The 16,907-nt window shown below is 43.6% G+C and overlaps 1 long non-coding RNA gene across 1 annotated transcript; it reads right to left on the reverse strand.

Moving 5' to 3' along the window:
* Positions 1-9,388: 9,388 nt before the first annotated feature.
* Positions 9,389-9,795, reverse strand: LOC136546168 (uncharacterized). The gene is made up of 3 exons (XR_010781272.1): positions 9,750-9,795; positions 9,574-9,666; positions 9,389-9,493 (listed from the first exon to the last, which is right to left on the reverse strand). It is a non-coding gene; the product is annotated as an uncharacterized lncRNA (long non-coding RNA).
* Positions 9,796-16,907: the final 7,112 nt, after the last annotated feature.

Raw genomic sequence — 16,907 nt, forward strand, 5'->3', positions numbered from 1 at the left:
CAACCTTTTGAGCCTCATGAACCCCATGATATAATTATTAAGTACGATATGTACTTACGCCTGTTTTACTTTTCTATATATTGGATAAAAATCCCAGATGGGTACCAGATTGCTGGTTTGGAGGAGTTAGGCTTGTGGTCAACCAGTCAGTCGTCCCTGTGAATTTGGAGTCCTCGCCAGAAGATCGGAGTCAACTTTCTGCTGTCTTTACTCTGAGGTTATTTTCCTTTTACTAATACGTTATGTAATAAGTATTATCTCTTGATATTACCCTGATTTATGGCTATATGTGAGATTTGACTTCCTGGGCTCACATATAGTGTGTATCTGGTTTTGTCTTTAAAACTAGGTGCTACACGCACCTGCTAGAGGATGCCGCTCGGACAGAGCAGAAGCATAGTGCCCTAGCCACGTGCGTCGATGCTTGGGACCAACGGCTCTATGGTGAGGGCGCACCGAAGGCGAGGCTAGGGTGGTTCACGCATGGAGGTGGAGCGAGTCATGGAGGCAGCGTGGTGCTACGGTCGTCATGGTCGTAGGTGCGGGCTGTTGCGGCGATGGCGCGCATCACCGGCCCTGGGCAGCAGGCGGGCCAACATAGATGATGGTGGGATGGCGATGGTGCCTAGGGGGGATAGTGCTGTGGCATGGGCACATGACGTGGGAGGGAAACTGAGGGGCGGTGCTACGGTGAAAGCCACAGAGGCAAGGAGGAGGAGCGTTGTGGATCCGGCCAGTCCAGCACGGATACCAAGGGGGCACGCTCTCAAGAGGGGAAAGGGGAGATACAACGGTTGTGGGGTCATAGCGATCATGCTCTAGGGCGAGCGGGAGGTGCGGTGACTATGGAGTGCCAGCACAGCCAAGGCATGCAAGCTATAGAGGAGGGCACTGGTGCATGGTAGCACGGGCAGCGAGGTGGAGACACGTGCATGCACCATGGAGCAGCGGCATGTGGAGGAGGCACCTGGAAGGGACTACATGGAGAAGCTATAGGTCCAGCTTGGCAGGGCTCGCGCGCTCACACATAGTGGCCGAGCAGCGGGGAAGGGAGGGACGGCGCTGCGGGACCACGGGCACGCGATGGACAGCAGCGGCCTTGAGTGGACCGGGAGGAGCAACGCAGCAGCGACAGAACGGGGTGGAGATGCACGCTCTTGAGGGAGGAAGAGGAGGGAATGACAGCGCGCGAGGGAACAGGAGGAGGTGCTCGAAAGGGCAGAGCAAGTAGCAGCAGACCAAACGAGCAGACCAGAGCTGGGGTGTCTCCTCCACGGTAGTAGAAATGGAAGGAGCAGGAAGCAGCATGAGGGAGGTACATGTTGTACACACGCCAGAGCACCAACACGGAGGCAGGATAGGATGGGCAGCATGGCCGACAGTGGCGCACCTGCGCGTGCACAAGGGAGTGAAAGGACCCGGCGTGGCAGGGGTAGAACCACGTGCACCAATTTTAGACGCCCAGCATAGTGGACCAGTTCAGATGCGGTCAGATGGGAGGCTTTGCAATGTAGAGAAATGCAGAGCCATGACGAGAACGAGACAGTGATCAATAGCAATGCTAGGTGAGTACGCTGCACGCCACGCCAGAAAAGTAAATGAAGTATGCAGAGCTGATGCGCTACCTTCCGTCTACTACGTGCTATCACACCACTCACGTGAATTTATGAAGCGGCCAGACGGACAGCTGCGTCATGGGTACGTTACCAAATTATCATAGGGACTAAAATGAGTCTATATGTAAAAATATAAACATGCCACTAGGCCAAACTTCTCAACTGAGCGTGTTTATAGAAATAAACATGTGAGTGTGTGTGTGTGTGTGTATATATACATACATAAATACCTACAGATATTTCTATCGGTTTACTAATTTTGACAATTAGCAACATTTAGACACAATGAGATTTTCAACAAATTAGAATTTAAATTAGATTCGAAAGCTATATATATATCGTTCTATTTATTAATGGATTTAATTTTATTTATAAAAGTTGCTTTTCATGCTTAATCTAATAGAACAAACCATTCGTTATCCATTCGCTAGAATTGTGGTTTGACATTCCTAAATATCTTTACGCACTGAGTAATTTAACTTTGGTGTTGATTCGAGTCTACAAAACTGAGTCACCGGATTCACTCATCGCATCAAGTACGTTTTAAATAAAAAATCCGAGAACTCATTTTGAAAATTTTTTACTTTGGCCTAAATCGCGGTGCTAAACAGGATCGTAACACCAAAGGTGTTACAGATACTTAGGTAGGCGATCAGCCCAAAGAGATCCATATGTATTAGCTCCAATGGTTACTTGGTGGTCATGATGCTCTTTGGTGGGTGAGGTGCTCCAACTTGCTTTCTGGCTTGACAAGCGTTACAAATCCTATCTTTCTCAAAGTGAATATTTGTTAGTCCAAGAATGTGTTCATCTTTTAGAAGTTTGGTCAAGTTCGTCATCCCAACATAGGCTAGTTGGCGATGCCAAAGCCAACCCATGCTAGATTTTTCCACTAAGCAAGTCTCAAACTTAGCTTTACTTTTGTTGAAATCAACTAAATAAAGCTTGTTCTTTAATTGACCTATAAATATAATAGAGGAATCCTCCCTTCTAAAGACTTCAACACCCTTATCCGAAAAGAGACAATTGTAGCCCATCTCATACAATTGAGAAATGGACAACAAATTATAACTCAACGAATCAACATGTAATACATTTGTAATTGAATGCTCAAGGGTTATAGCAACTTTACCGAGACCAATCACATCCCCCTTTGAATTGTCTTCAAAGACAATATTTTCATTTGAGTGCGTCATCGGGGAATATGATGAGAACATACTCCTTTCTCCGGTCATATGATTTGTACGTCCACTATCAAGCACCCAACTTGATCCACCGGAGGAGTATGCCTACAAAACAAGTGTAGTTGCTAGATTTAGGTCCCCAATTTGACTTGGGGCCTTAGATGTTAGTTACAAGAATCTTAGGAACCCAAATAGAAGTATTCCTATATATGTTGGTTTCCTTTCTAATATATTTTGCAACCAATTTCCCACTACTATTGTTCCTCAAAACAAAGCATGATGTCAAGCTTTGTCGAGGTGCATAAGTCTTTGGTTGATAGGCATACTTATTCTTGATGGCCCACACTAGTTTCTTAGGCTTCAAGAAAACCTATTTCTCCTGGTACACCGTCTTCTTGGGCTTAATTGATCAGGAACAGAATTGGTAGCCTTCCCATTTTTTTGGGGCACGGCACTGCCGCTGTGCGGCACTGCTGCTCGGGGACGCTGCACTGTCGCAGTCTGTGTAGGCTGATATGTACCAAATTTTCTCTTCCTCTTAAACTACACACACTCATAGCCATTCACTATCCTTATTCCATTTATCTTGGCTCCTTTTGTGTGTCCAAGCCCATGCATCATTGAGGGATGCCTTCCTTGCTTGAATTGTGGCCCTTTTGATTCATCAACCTTCTTGTCATTGGATTGGGTCACACTTATCCACCCTTTTCTAATGACTTCATTGAGCCTAGCAATCTTCTTTCCCATAGCTTCCATGTTTGCAAGGTTAGTAGAATAGGCATTCAAATCAAGATTAAAACAGTTTCCACAACCTTGACTAGTGGAGAGAGTAGAGGTTTCCTTTGCCTTAGTGAGATGTGAGTTGCTATCCCAAAGAATGCTATATTGCATCTCAAGTTCGTTGTGCCTTTCATCTAAGTCACAATACTTTTTCTTGAGAGCTTTATTTGCTTTCTTTGTGATAGCATGGTCCTCTTGCACTTTGGCCAAAGCCTTGCGCAAGGATTCCATCTCACTTCTCTCTAATGCAAGAGCTTCTTCGCTAGCAATGTAGAGATCCTTTTGTTGGATAAGAGTCTCTTCTCTAGATTCTAGCTCGGCTTGGACACTCCCTAGATCCTCTATTAGCTTAGTGATAAATAATTTGGTCTTTCTATCCAAAATTTTAGTTATTATGTTTATTTCTTCATCACTAGATTCATCGTCACTAGAGCTATCACTAATATCACTACTAGAGATATCACTAGGAGGTGGAGGAGATTTGACCTTCGATTTGGATTTTACCTTCTCACCCTTTGCCATGAGACAAATATGAGGGGAGTAGTAGTCATCATCGTACATGTCGTTGAAGAGCCTTGGTGTAGGGGATGACTTGTGAATAGCAATAGTTGCAACCTTATCATCTGCTTCACTTGTGCTTTCTTTAGTTAAGTCCCATTCATGCCCAATGTGAGCCTCTCCCGTGTACTTCTTGCTCTTTCTACGGTTGGCCTTCTCCTCTTTCTTGTCCTTCTTGTCCTTCTTGTATTTGTTGTCTTTGATCTCATATGGACACTTGGCAATGACATGATCGGTGCTTCCACAATTGTAGCATGTCCTCTTTTTCTTGTTTGGGAAGCTTCTCTTCACTACCTTGTAGCCTTGCTTCTTCAGCCCCTTGTGATACCTCTTCATAAAGAGAGCAACATCATCAACTTTTTCATATTGATCATTATCATTTTGACTTTCACTTGAAGATGGTGTGGTCTCTACTCTTTCTTGAACTTGCTTGCTTGCTTTGGGCTTGCTAGTTGAAGCTTGTTGGTTGATCTTAGACTTGCTTGTTTGATTTGTTGGCCCTGAGAGCTACATCTTTGATCTTGATGCCCTCTAACTTTGCTTGCAATTCTCCAAGTTTCTTCCTCTCATTTGCTTCTTCTCTTTGCATGTCAAAGGTCAAGATCCTCCCAAGTACATCATTTGGTGTGAAGTACTCAAACTTCTTGTCTCTAATTAGAGTGACTACGGTCTCATTTCTAGGTGAATAAGCTTTCAACATAATCTTGACAACTTTATAATCATCTAGCTCATCACAACCATAGCCTCTAATCTTGCCCACCATTGTAATCAACCTATCAAACATCTCTTGTGACCCTTCTCCATCTAAGATAACAAATCAGTTGAGCTTGGACATCAACAAATCAATTCTTGCCTTTCTCACTTTGTCAACCCCTTTATGTGCAAGATGCAAAGTATCCCAAATTTGCTTGGCAACATCCACACCAATCACTCTATTGTACTCATCACCATCCAAGGCACTAAGTAGCACACTAGTAGCTTGACCGTTGAGGTGGATGATTCTCATTTCTTCCATGGTTGGATTATTGGGATCAACCAGTGGCTCAAATTCATTGCAAACAACCTCCCAAATGTTGGGATGAAGACCTATAAGATAGGCTCCTATCAAGTGCTTCCACTTAACAAAGTTAGTCACATCGAAATGAGGTAACATGCCCATGGGCAGATTGATAAAAGGCTTGCGATCATGGTTAGTCATAGACATAGAAGAATAGTTAAAGGATATGGAGGCATATTTGTTGTTGTCATTCTTCTTGCCCTTTCCTTTCTTGTCCTTCTTGCTATGCACTTGGTAGGACACATCATCATCACCATCTTTGGAGCCGCTAGATAGCTCACTTGAAGATGCATTGGAGGCTTTTGCTTCTTGTTCCTTCTTCTTTCTTGCTTCTCTTCTTTTTCTTCTAGCTTCTCTCTTGAGTCTTCTTTCTTCTTTTCTTGTTTTCTTCTATTCTAACCATTGCTGCTCCTTCTTCTTCTTCTTCTTCTCTTATGCTTTTCTTTTCTAGCTACCCTTCTTCTTCTTCTTTCTTCTTCATTTTGAGTTTTTCGGCATCAGTTGTCTCTAGCTACGGGAGTGTGGAGTTGCTCGCTGTAGAGGCGCTAAGCTCAACGTCCTCTAGATCAATGTTGATGGGCTTCACAACACTAGATCCTTCCCCAGGCTCCATGCCTCATGCAGTGAAGCGCACATGAGGTAACCTAGCTTTGAAACCACTTGTAGGATCTCTGGTTGGCCTAGAGGGGGGTGAATAGGCATGTCAAAACAAACACTCAAACTTTTATCAAATTCACCCTACAGCACTACTATTCTAGAGGGCGGCACTGCCGGACTAGAACAGCAGCACTACCACACCTGCAGGCCACTTTGAGTCACAATTCAAAATTCATGAACAAAAACTTAGATCAGAGAAAATTCCTAGCTTACTATAGGTATGACAATCATAGATCAAGAGCTAGAAGTGGTAGAAGCATCACACATAAGTAGATCGACAAAAAATAACCTAGAAATCACCTCAACCATAATATGTCATGCAAGTAATATAAATCAAGTACAAGTGACACAATGATTTTTCCCGTGTTTCGGCTCGCCACCAAGGCTTGCCTACCTCCATGTTGTTGAGATAGCCACTAAGGCTTAGAGCTTTCCAGCCCTTCCTCGTTCTTAAGTCAAGATACTTAACTCTTGAGATGAGAGGTGAGTTTACTAGCTTCAAGAGATGGTTACAAACCTCCTAGGGCTGCCACACAAGTTGGCAAGCTCCACGGGTGATGCTCTAGTCGGCTAGGAGCCAAGCTCCAAGAGTAACAAACACAACTACTGGCCAAAATGTGAACCAAGTGCTCTTTAGAGTTGTGAAATCAATGGAGCTGCTCTATAATCGAGTTAGGGACCCTTTTCCACAAGGATTGATGGGGAAATCAATGGATTTGCTTGAGGGCTTGAGGTCAACAATGGAGGGAGAGAGACAGAGCTCCTGCTCTACTTTGGACGTGCTCAAGTGAGGAAGAATGGGCAGGTAACCCACTAGGAAGGAAGGGGAAAGGTATATATATATACCCCCAGCCCCCAACGGTCACTTAAATTGAAGATAGCCATTGGGGAGGAAAGGGAAAGGTATATATACCCCCAGCCCACAACTTTCACCGCACCCAAGGAGTCGAGCGAGACGAAGCCCATGGCCTTGAGGTCGGGCGACATGAAGCCCATGGCCTAGAGGTCGGGCAAGACAGAGCCCGTGACCTTGGGGTCGGGCGAGATAGATCCCATGACCTTGAGGTCAGGCGAGACGGATCTAGTGACCTTGGGGTCGAGCGAGACAAAGCCCGCACCAAGGGGTCGGGCGAGACGGATCCCATGACCATGGGGTCGGGCAAGACAGAGCCCACACCAAGGGGTCGGGCGAGACGGATCCCGTGACCTTGGGGTTGGGAGAGACGGATCCTACACCCAAGGGGTTGGGCGAGACTGTTTAATACGTCTCAAGCCATCCGGGGAAGTCAGCGTGGATGCTAACTTCCTTGTGCCGCGACTCAAGTGCGTTAGTGCCTCTCTTCAAGTGCGATAGTGCGGCACCATGCAAGATAGCAAGGGTAATAGTGAAGTATAGACTATCTTGGCTATGAATTTGAGGATGCTTGTGGTTGTTTGAGCACTTGGTAGCATATATTAACTTAAGCGTTATGTCCCCCTTTATAGTACGTCTTTTCCTATACTCAAATTCAAGATATAAAAGAATCTTAAACCTCTTTTGAGTTTGAAGCCATCTATATTTGTAATTGGGGGCTCCTCCATTTCGTATAGCATCCTCAAATATAAATTCCCTGCTTGTTATCTCGATAAATTTCATTAGTTCTCTAATTGCATGGTCATTATCACCAAAACCCACAATTAAGGCTTGATTGCACTTTCAATAGTGATGAACTAATGATCAAGATAGAAACTGCATTCATGAACATGACTAGAACTAGCTATCTCGTGATCTACTTTTGCTCTCTTGAAAGATAACTTCAACATCAGAGTAATTGCAGCTTGCAAGACATCCATCCCTTCACCTGCTAGGCCATCGAATTCACTCAAGCTTGTCTCGAGTGATCACCAAGTCCTTGGCACCTGCAACAGTTTAACAACATGTCGTGAGTATGATTTACTCTAGGGGCTTATTCCAACATATACTTAGTGGATGCATAAAGGGAATTAACAAACATTTGTATCATTTGCACAAAAGCATGGTGTAGGTTAAGGTATGACATGCTATTCTCAAATACTATTCATTAGGTTAATACCTTCACAGAATCAATTAATCATATGGACAACTCAAGTAGAAGTCACATCTTTCTCTCACTACTCTGAATCTAGAAGAAAGAACAACCAAATCATCATTCAAGGACGTTCATGCTTTTGAAAACATCTCTACACAGGTGTACAACTGTACCCACATGGAGACCAAGGGCGAACTCGAGGTTCCAACCTTTCTTTAGTGTGGCTATCTAGCCCATGAATGGTACGACAATGAGAACTTCCATGAGCATTTTGGTGAAAAATGGCTACAACAATGGAGGGAGAGGTGGGAAAAGCAACCTCCTTGGACCAGCCGACAGTGATAGGGACCATCACTACCAATTTTTAGGGACTCCCAATCATTTTCCAATTTTCATGTTAAGAACCAGCAGTGAAAGGTTATCACTACCGGTTTCAGAGCAACCGGTAGTGATGGGCCGGTAGTAAATGTTTGTTTTGTAGTATGAGCACCTACCTGTTAATATTTTTCTAAACATGGTATAGATCTAGACATATACACACACATACAACTTATATGTATGAGAACCTTGTTGTTAATGAATTCATACCAATTTTACCATAAACAGCTCATGATTGTCAATGGAATCATACTAACAGCTCAATAATTTCCACTTGGCAATGGATGGAGAGTGTATATCTACCAATAGGATGCCACACCAATAATAATATGATGAGGATTAAAGTCTAATATCCCCTTCTGTTATAATTTTGGCATGGTTCGATTTGTGTGCCCATCGATGTGGATTGGCATGACACCATCACTACTACAGAAGTTAACTGTAGGGGCGGCTCTAGAGCCTCCGTAGGGGCGACTACACCAGCCGCCCTTCCCAGGGTGTTCCTATAGAGGGTGCCTCTGTAGGGGCGGTTTCATAACTACCCCTACAGTGCCCTCTATAGGGGTGGCTGGTGTTTTTAGCCGCCCCTAAAGTGCCCTCCGTAGGGATGGCTGGTAATATCAGCCGCCCCTATAGTGGACTTCTGTAAGGACGGCTGTATTACCAGCCACCCCTACTGTGTGTATTTGTAAGGGTGGTTCAATCAAGAACTGCCCCTACAGTGGATTTTCCAACAAAAAAATAAATAATTCAAATTCAAATCTGACCACATATATATATAATTCAAATTCAAATCTGACCACCACAAATATACATATATACATCCACAAACACAAGACCATTATTTAGAACATCATGACAAGTCATAATTCACAAAAGTCCATCATTACAACATAGTCCATTATAAAGTCCATCATTATAACATAGTCCATTAAGAAATCCACAAGACCACATGCAAAACAAAGTCCAAACCGTTCCAAAGTCTGATCCAAACCATACCACAAGTCCACATTGTCATCAACGACCTAGGGCTAGCCTATCAGTCTCATGAAGGTGTTGGTATAGAGGATTACTACCTAAGTCGGAAAGAAGATGATGGTAAGTGCCTTTATGGTACACAATATGGTCCATTATGAAGTTGCAAAGGTCGCCTACCATCTCTAAGAGCTCGTCATCCTTGTATGGGTTCCTTCTCGTGTCTTTATCTTTCTCCAACTACAAGAGAACAAGTTTAGGTTTACTATATCACAACATATTGAACTTTTCATACTATGAGCGAAGAGGTTCAAACTTACCAGATTGGGGTTTCTGTTGTAGCCACCGATGGTACTCATCATAATACATGTGTAGTATCCACAATGTGGACTCCTAGGCTTCTGCTTGGGGCACTGTGTGTTTTGCATATGGAGATGTTAAGTAATGCTATTGATAGACACGTAATATATGGAGTACCAAAGTAAATGACACTTACCACACATAGAGTTTTGACATATAACTTTTCCTTCCTATTTGGATGATGCCTCCCCTTATGTTCCTGGACATAGTGCCTAAATGCCATGTTCCAATGGTTTTAGCAAATGCAACTTGTTAGTATCCCACATTGAACCTTACAAGTATGTATACAAACATAGTAGCTAAAATGAGGATTGTCGATATGTATACGTCATGACAATCGCTATGAAGTCTTTGTATGTATCGACTGGGAAATCCACTGAATCAAAGACCCATGCCATGCTATGTGAGAGCCAGACGTCTATGCAAATCTAGTGACCGCTGCATGAATTTAGTCATAGAAGGAACACATAAGCTCTTTTGCATCGAACAAAGTATATTGAACAAAGTTAAGTATACAGTCGAACTTACTTGAAGTGGTATGGTATCCATATAGTATCATGTTGTTGGAGATTTTTAAAACATAGGGTAATATATGCCGCAACCTTGAGGGACTCTTCCAATATTTTCTTGTTCCTGATGTCCTCTTTCTCCTTAAGTGTCTTTCCAACTCCTAGTTCTTTGCAATCTAGTTTCCACTCTTTAGGGTAATTAAAATTTGTTGATGCTATAGGTGAAGGGTCTATATACCCGTGTTTTAGAGCTGGCCTCTTTCTCACAAAGTCCACTTGCATTCTACAAATCATGGCGCGGGTTAGTTACAACAAAATCAAAAGATTACATTCATATCATATCGAGAGGGCAAGGACTTACAGGCACCACATGCGAATTAGATTTATTTCCATTCGTTCGAGGTGGAAGCATGCCTAGATATCCTTAAACTCAATGGCAATTTTCTCACCTGGGGCTCCAAATGTGCCGGCAGGGATCCATGCTTATAAGATTTCTAGTTCTGTTATCTGAGCACGCAAGTACCAATCGTGGAACTTTCTCATTCCACGTGGCAAGCACTGTATGACTCAGTTTGGTAGGAAGTTCTTGCCTTTTTCATATTTATCTGGGCAATCATTTGACCATTTGAGGTTATCAATAGCTGGATACTTGTTAAACCCTTTGTGCAGTTTACTAGTGGTGCCCTCCTCAGAAGCTAGTGCTCTGAATTCTTTTACTTGGTTCTTAGGCTTGAACTGGTCATGGGCTATCCACTTGTGCACCAACGAGACGTCATTAATGCCCACATATGATGGCCTTATCTTGATTGGGATTTTGTTCCGAGCTTCCCATTCGGGCACGTCCTTGTCAACTTGTACATCACCTGCTCTAGGGGCCACTTGTTCTTCACATATCGGCTGTTCATGAGGCAATTGTTGTTCATGAGACACTTGTTGTTCATGTATCAGCTGCGCTTGTTGAGAAGGATGTTGCATCTCATCATACCTTTGCTTGGTATGAGCTGGAGAAGGACGTGGCATGTCATCATGCCCATGCTCGGTACGAGGTGGAGAAGGATGTGGCATGTCATCATGCCCTTGCTCGGTATGAGGTGGAGAAGTCTCTAGCGTGTGGTGGTCATGGTCATGGGCCGGTGAGTATACCTCCCCATCCTCGATGGGTCGCTCTAGAGGATGAACTTCAGTTAGAGTTGGCGAAGACTCGGTCAATACAATGTCCTGTCTATGCTTGAGGATGAACTAGTTCATGATGTCTCCGAGTAACACGAGCCCCTCGGGAGTAGGGTGTTCTATCTTCCAAGTCATGAACTTAGGCTTCACAGTATGCACCTCGACCCGAGTGTAGTCCTACGGGATGTCCCTATTGTGCCATGTGCCGCCCAGAGGATGTGCCATGCCTGTTGCCACCTCAATGATCATGTTTTGCCTACCCATCGGAACCACCAATTTACAACCGGTTGGCGCCCGTATGCGATCGACGGGGGTTCCAGTTGCATTGGAACCTTGACTGCTTGGAACATCCAGAGGGCTGCCAACTACCGCCAGTTCTCCGGATGGCCTCATTGGTGTCTATGGCTCCACCGTAGACAGTCCTTTCACCACCAACATCTTTTCAACTAGAGCCTTCACTTGGCACTCAATATTAGACTCTTGGTCTCTGCCATATTTCTTGTACATGTGCCTCTCCTCTATGAATCCGTGCTTCCAGGACATCCTCTTCCCTAGCCCCCTAGTGCCTCCTATGTGCTTGGGGTTTTCCAAGGCAACGGTAAGCTCGTCCCTCTCTAGAAGGGTTGAATGTGCCCTTCTCCTTATCTTCAGCAAGTTTCAGTATCTTTGATACTACCTCTTCGGTCTCTAGCTTAGCAAACTTGAGGCTACTACCGGATGAATCCACACTCCTCGTGTATATCCACTATTTGAGGCATGGCTTCAACTTTGGCACTTCCATATTCCTAGTAGCTTTGGCCTCTATGTCCATCTTCCTAAAGACCTCTTGCTTGCCAGCGTAGCCACTAGGGCCTAGACGAGGGTAGTGTTGGTTCTTCTTTGCCTGCTCGCTGTTACGGGAACTAAGGGCCAATGATGCCTCTAAAGTCTTCTCAGCCACGAGCTCCTCCCATTGACTAGGAGTTATGTTGCCATACTCATGGAAAGGAGTTAACTTCTATTGGATAAAGTTCTTGTTCAGATCCGACCACCAACGTCGGAAGCTCTGCCCCATTATCTTAAAAGCATTTTCTTGTACCAACTCGTGCGTTCCCTCTGGAAACCTAAAGTTCCGCTTCAGCTTCTCCCATAGGTCTACCTTTTAGCTCATAGGTTCAACTTATCTCTAACTACAAACCCGATGTGATTACAGAATTTCGCCCTGTATGTATATGGCTCAAGGATCTGCCTGTCTGGCCCAACCTCTATTATCACATAGCATGCCTTGTTGTGATATTGGTTTGGCTTTCTAATCCCCTCTCATTTCCTCTTTGGCTAGGCAGTCTTAGTCGTGGTTGTGTCCTGAGGTTGTGGAGCGGAGGCCTCATTATGAGTATCTATGGCTCCTTCCTCTGATCTCCTTTGCCCCGCTACATATTGTCTGGTAAGACAAGCCGAAGGCCAACATCGTCTTTTTAGAGGTTGAGTAGGAACGACCTGTGTATATGGCAGGTCAAAAGTGTTAGCAAAGATAACATATAGCCATAGCATTAGCCAAATTTACAAGCTTGTAAGGCTTTATCCATACCTCATCGTTTGGATCAAAATCCTTGTCCAACTTGTCCTTCATTGGCCTCCGTCTAGGTTCTTGTGGGAAAGAATCCTCGGGACTTACATATCCCCCTGATGAGGTGTCATCATCCTCATCGTCATCCTCACCATCATCCCCTTCTTCGCCTTGGGCATCCTCTCTGCCTTCTCTTCCCTAGGCTCCCCCCACTGGATCCTCATCATTGACAAGGTCCTCCTGAGTAAGCATCACTTCTAGACCCTTTTCTAACTCGTTATCGAACTGCTCCTGAGTAAGCTGGTCATCTAGTTCTTGCTCTCCATGGGATGGCTGCTCATCATTCACGGGGCATCGGGATGCACTCTTTGATGTTCACGACATTTCATGCCTTGTTCTAAGAGATGCAAGAAAAAAGTAGTATAAGTAGTAGAAGTAGTAGTACTAGTAGTACAAGTAGTAGTACTAGTACTAGTAGTAGTACTAGTAGTAGTAGTACTAGTAGTAGTAGTAGTACTTGTAGTAGTAGTAGTAGTAGTAGTAGTAGTAGTAGTAGTACTTGTAGTAGTAGTAGTAGTAGTAGTAGTAGTAGTAGTAGTACTTGTAGTAGTAGTAGTACTTGTAGTAGTAGTACTTGTAGTAGTAGTAGTCAAACAAAGAGAAAGCAGGACTAGCCCACTGCATATGTTGTATGACTCAAACAAGATGGACAGAAGAAAAGATAAGCAAAAAAATTCATAGTTAGGCCAACCACTGCATATGCTGTATGACTCAAACAAGATGGACTACAAGGATGGACATAGACAAATATATGCCTACTACAAGATGGTACAGTTCATCATTTCTGCCAGAGATGAAAATGTAGAACATGACACCCACAACCCTTTAAATTCCACTTATCCATAATAGAAGATACATCATAACTAATTTAAACTGCTTTTTTAGACACACAACAGTCCTATATTCAGGTACTTTGATCATACACTTGGAGCTTCTATGGCATCATAACAGAGGAGAGGAGATGGAATGTTGCAATCAAACTAAATAAATAGCACCAACTAAATGCATTCCTGATGTACAAAGGTCCATTTCTTATCTGTTGGGTCCTTCATTTCTGATGTACAAATGTCCTTATATACATTTATCATCTAATTAAAAAGGTTGGTCATAATCAACTTTCTGTATAGACCATGGAAACTGAACTATGTGACTGAAGAAGTTTACATGACAGTGCCAAACGGTATAGGATTACTGGCTTTCTTAAAATACTACTAATGCAGAAAGCTGTGCTCAAACAAATTTTAAAACCCTAAATGATTTCAGATGTAAAAGTGATGAATACAAAAATTGTTCAACTCATCAAGATCTACAACTTTTATTTTGGTTATCTTGTCATTTGACTAAATTTGAACCTTTCAAATTTTGAAATTTGAAAAAAGACAAGTTGAAACCATAATTTGGACCCCCAAATCATTTCAACTAAAAAAGTAATGAATACCAAAGTTGAATAACTCATGGAGATCTACAAATTTTATTTTGGTAATTTCATAATTTGATAAATTCTTAGTACATATTGTTCACACAAACATACGTGAATGTAGTCTCAAACAAACACACACATAAATGTAGTTTCAAACACACATACATAAATGTAGTCTCACATACATGAATGTAGTCTCACACACACATACATGAATATAGTCTTACAAATACTGACACACTTACATAAACTAGCTAGCCCACCGTGATAACTTTTCCCTTGACACCTTTTTGTTCCCATGGCAATACATCTTTGGGCAGGTTCTTTTCCACAGCCTTGATCTTCTTACAAAAGTCTATGACGAGAATCGGGATTACCAATCCCTCTCTGTACTTTTAGCCACTCTTGGCAGCACTCGACGACTTTGGAATTGTAACCCTCTATCATGGAGCCCTCTGGGTGTGTTCGGTTATGCATGTATCGGCTTAGAACCGACATGAACCGCTCGTAGGACCACATTTCATGCAAGAAGCTAGCCGCGGGAAGACTATACTTGCCATTATCCTACTGTACTGGCCAAAGCTCCCGCATCACGTTCAGCTGCACCATGTCTTTCTATGATCTGAGACCATCCTTTGACTTGCCCGTGTCCATCAAGGTAGACATGAGACTCTCAAAGATATTCTTCTGCACATGCATCGCATCAATGGCATGGGGAACCTCCAAGTCTAGCCAATAAGGTAGGTACTAAAAGAAGATCGATTGCTTCTTGAATGGTACGCCTTCGATGGGAGGTGTGCTTCTATCTCTGATCGTTCCATCCGGATTCTTCTTTCCATAGACGACGTGTATGTTTTAGACCATTTTGAACACATGTTCTCCATTACGACGTCTCTCTAGAGGGGGTTCATCCTCCAGGATGTTGCCATAGTATCTTAGGTACAATTTGCTGTGGTACTTGTGACCTGTCTTTAAGAAGCGCCGGTTCCTTATGTAAACTATCTTCCTGGATCCATCTAGGAACACCCATTTAGTACCATCCAAATAGACTAAGCATCCATCTTGCCTTTAAACTATCTAGATAGGGCAAATAGCGTGGGGTAATCATTGGTAGTAACAAATATTATTGCTTTGCATATGAAGTCCTCCCGCCGGAACGCATCGTACATCGGCTCCCCATACCTCCATAGCCTCTCCATTTCTTGCATCATAGGCTTCAAGAACACGTCTATATCAATGCCTGGTTGTTTGGGGCCGGAGATAAGAATGGTGAGGAGAAGGTACTTCCTCTTCTAACACAAATACGTTGGGAGGTTGTACATGGTCAAGATGACTGGCCATGTGTTGTGGTCGGTCATCCTCTCATTGAAGGGATTCATTCCATCGGTGCTCAAGCCAAACCGTACATTCCGTGGGTCATCATTGAATTCTGCTTTATACTTGGCATCGAACGCTTGCCACTAGCTACAATCGGTCGAGTGTGCGATCGTATCATCATCCCACCATGTCATCAGTGTCTTCCATAGGGTTTAGGAACATACGCCTCAAGCGATCGGTCACTGGCAAGTACCACATAACCAGGGCAGGAATTCTTCTCTTATTTGCATCATTGCCTAATGGAGTTTCCTTTGGGGGCTGAGATTCTTGCACCACCTTCTTCCCACCCTTCTTCCTCTTTCCTGTGGAGGCTTCCACCCCACTTTGAAGGTCATTGTTCTTGTACCGACTAGCCCCACACCTAGGACATGTATCTAAAGTCTCAAACGATGTGCCACGCTGAAAAAGGATACAGTGGTTGGGGCATGCATGGATTTTTTCAACCCCCAATATGAGTGGACTTATAACCTTCTTCGCTTGGTATGTGTTGGCGGGAACTGTGTTCGGCCGTGGGAGCAACCGTGACATGAGGCACAACAAATCATCGAAACTGCAGTCCGACCAGCTGTACTTAGCCTTCAGGATGAGTAGCTCAAGCACAAAATGTAGCAGTGTGAAGTATGTAGGACAGCCCTTCTCAGCATCATACACAGTCTTCTTCGATGCTTTTGTCACCCTCTCAAGATTTTCTAGACCTCTCTTGCTCTTTTCTAATATTTCTGGTCCAAAGGCCCCAAGCATTTTGTCCAAGTTGTCACCGTCATCTACATCCCCCTCACGTGCTTCGCCATCATTGCTAGCACCACCAGCATCATCACCACCTTATTCATTGCCAAAGCCACCACCTTGTTGATTGCCATAGTCTTGTTGCTTAAGATCGTTTGTGAATCGGGACAAGTATGCTTGGGTTTCAGCTGCATCAGCTAGATCATCGTCGCTATCATCAACAACCACTGTTTCACCATAATGAATCCACACTGTGTAGTCTGGAACAAATCCTCTCCTAATCAGATGTTCTTTGATGGTACTCACATCTTGAAATGCAATAAAGTTCTTGCAATCTTTGTAGGGACAAATAATCATGTCACTATTCTCTTTCAACGTCGCTGCATGCTTCTCTGCGGCTTTGATGAATTTGTCCACCTCATCACGGAAAAGAGCGTCGTGTCTTAACAAACCATACATCCAAGAGTTCCTGTAGTCCATCTTATA

The sequence above is a fragment of the Miscanthus floridulus genome, chromosome 3, assembly GCF_019320115.1.
Source record: "Miscanthus floridulus cultivar M001 chromosome 3, ASM1932011v1, whole genome shotgun sequence".
NCBI classification, from domain to species: Eukaryota; Viridiplantae; Streptophyta; class Magnoliopsida; order Poales; family Poaceae; genus Miscanthus; species Miscanthus floridulus.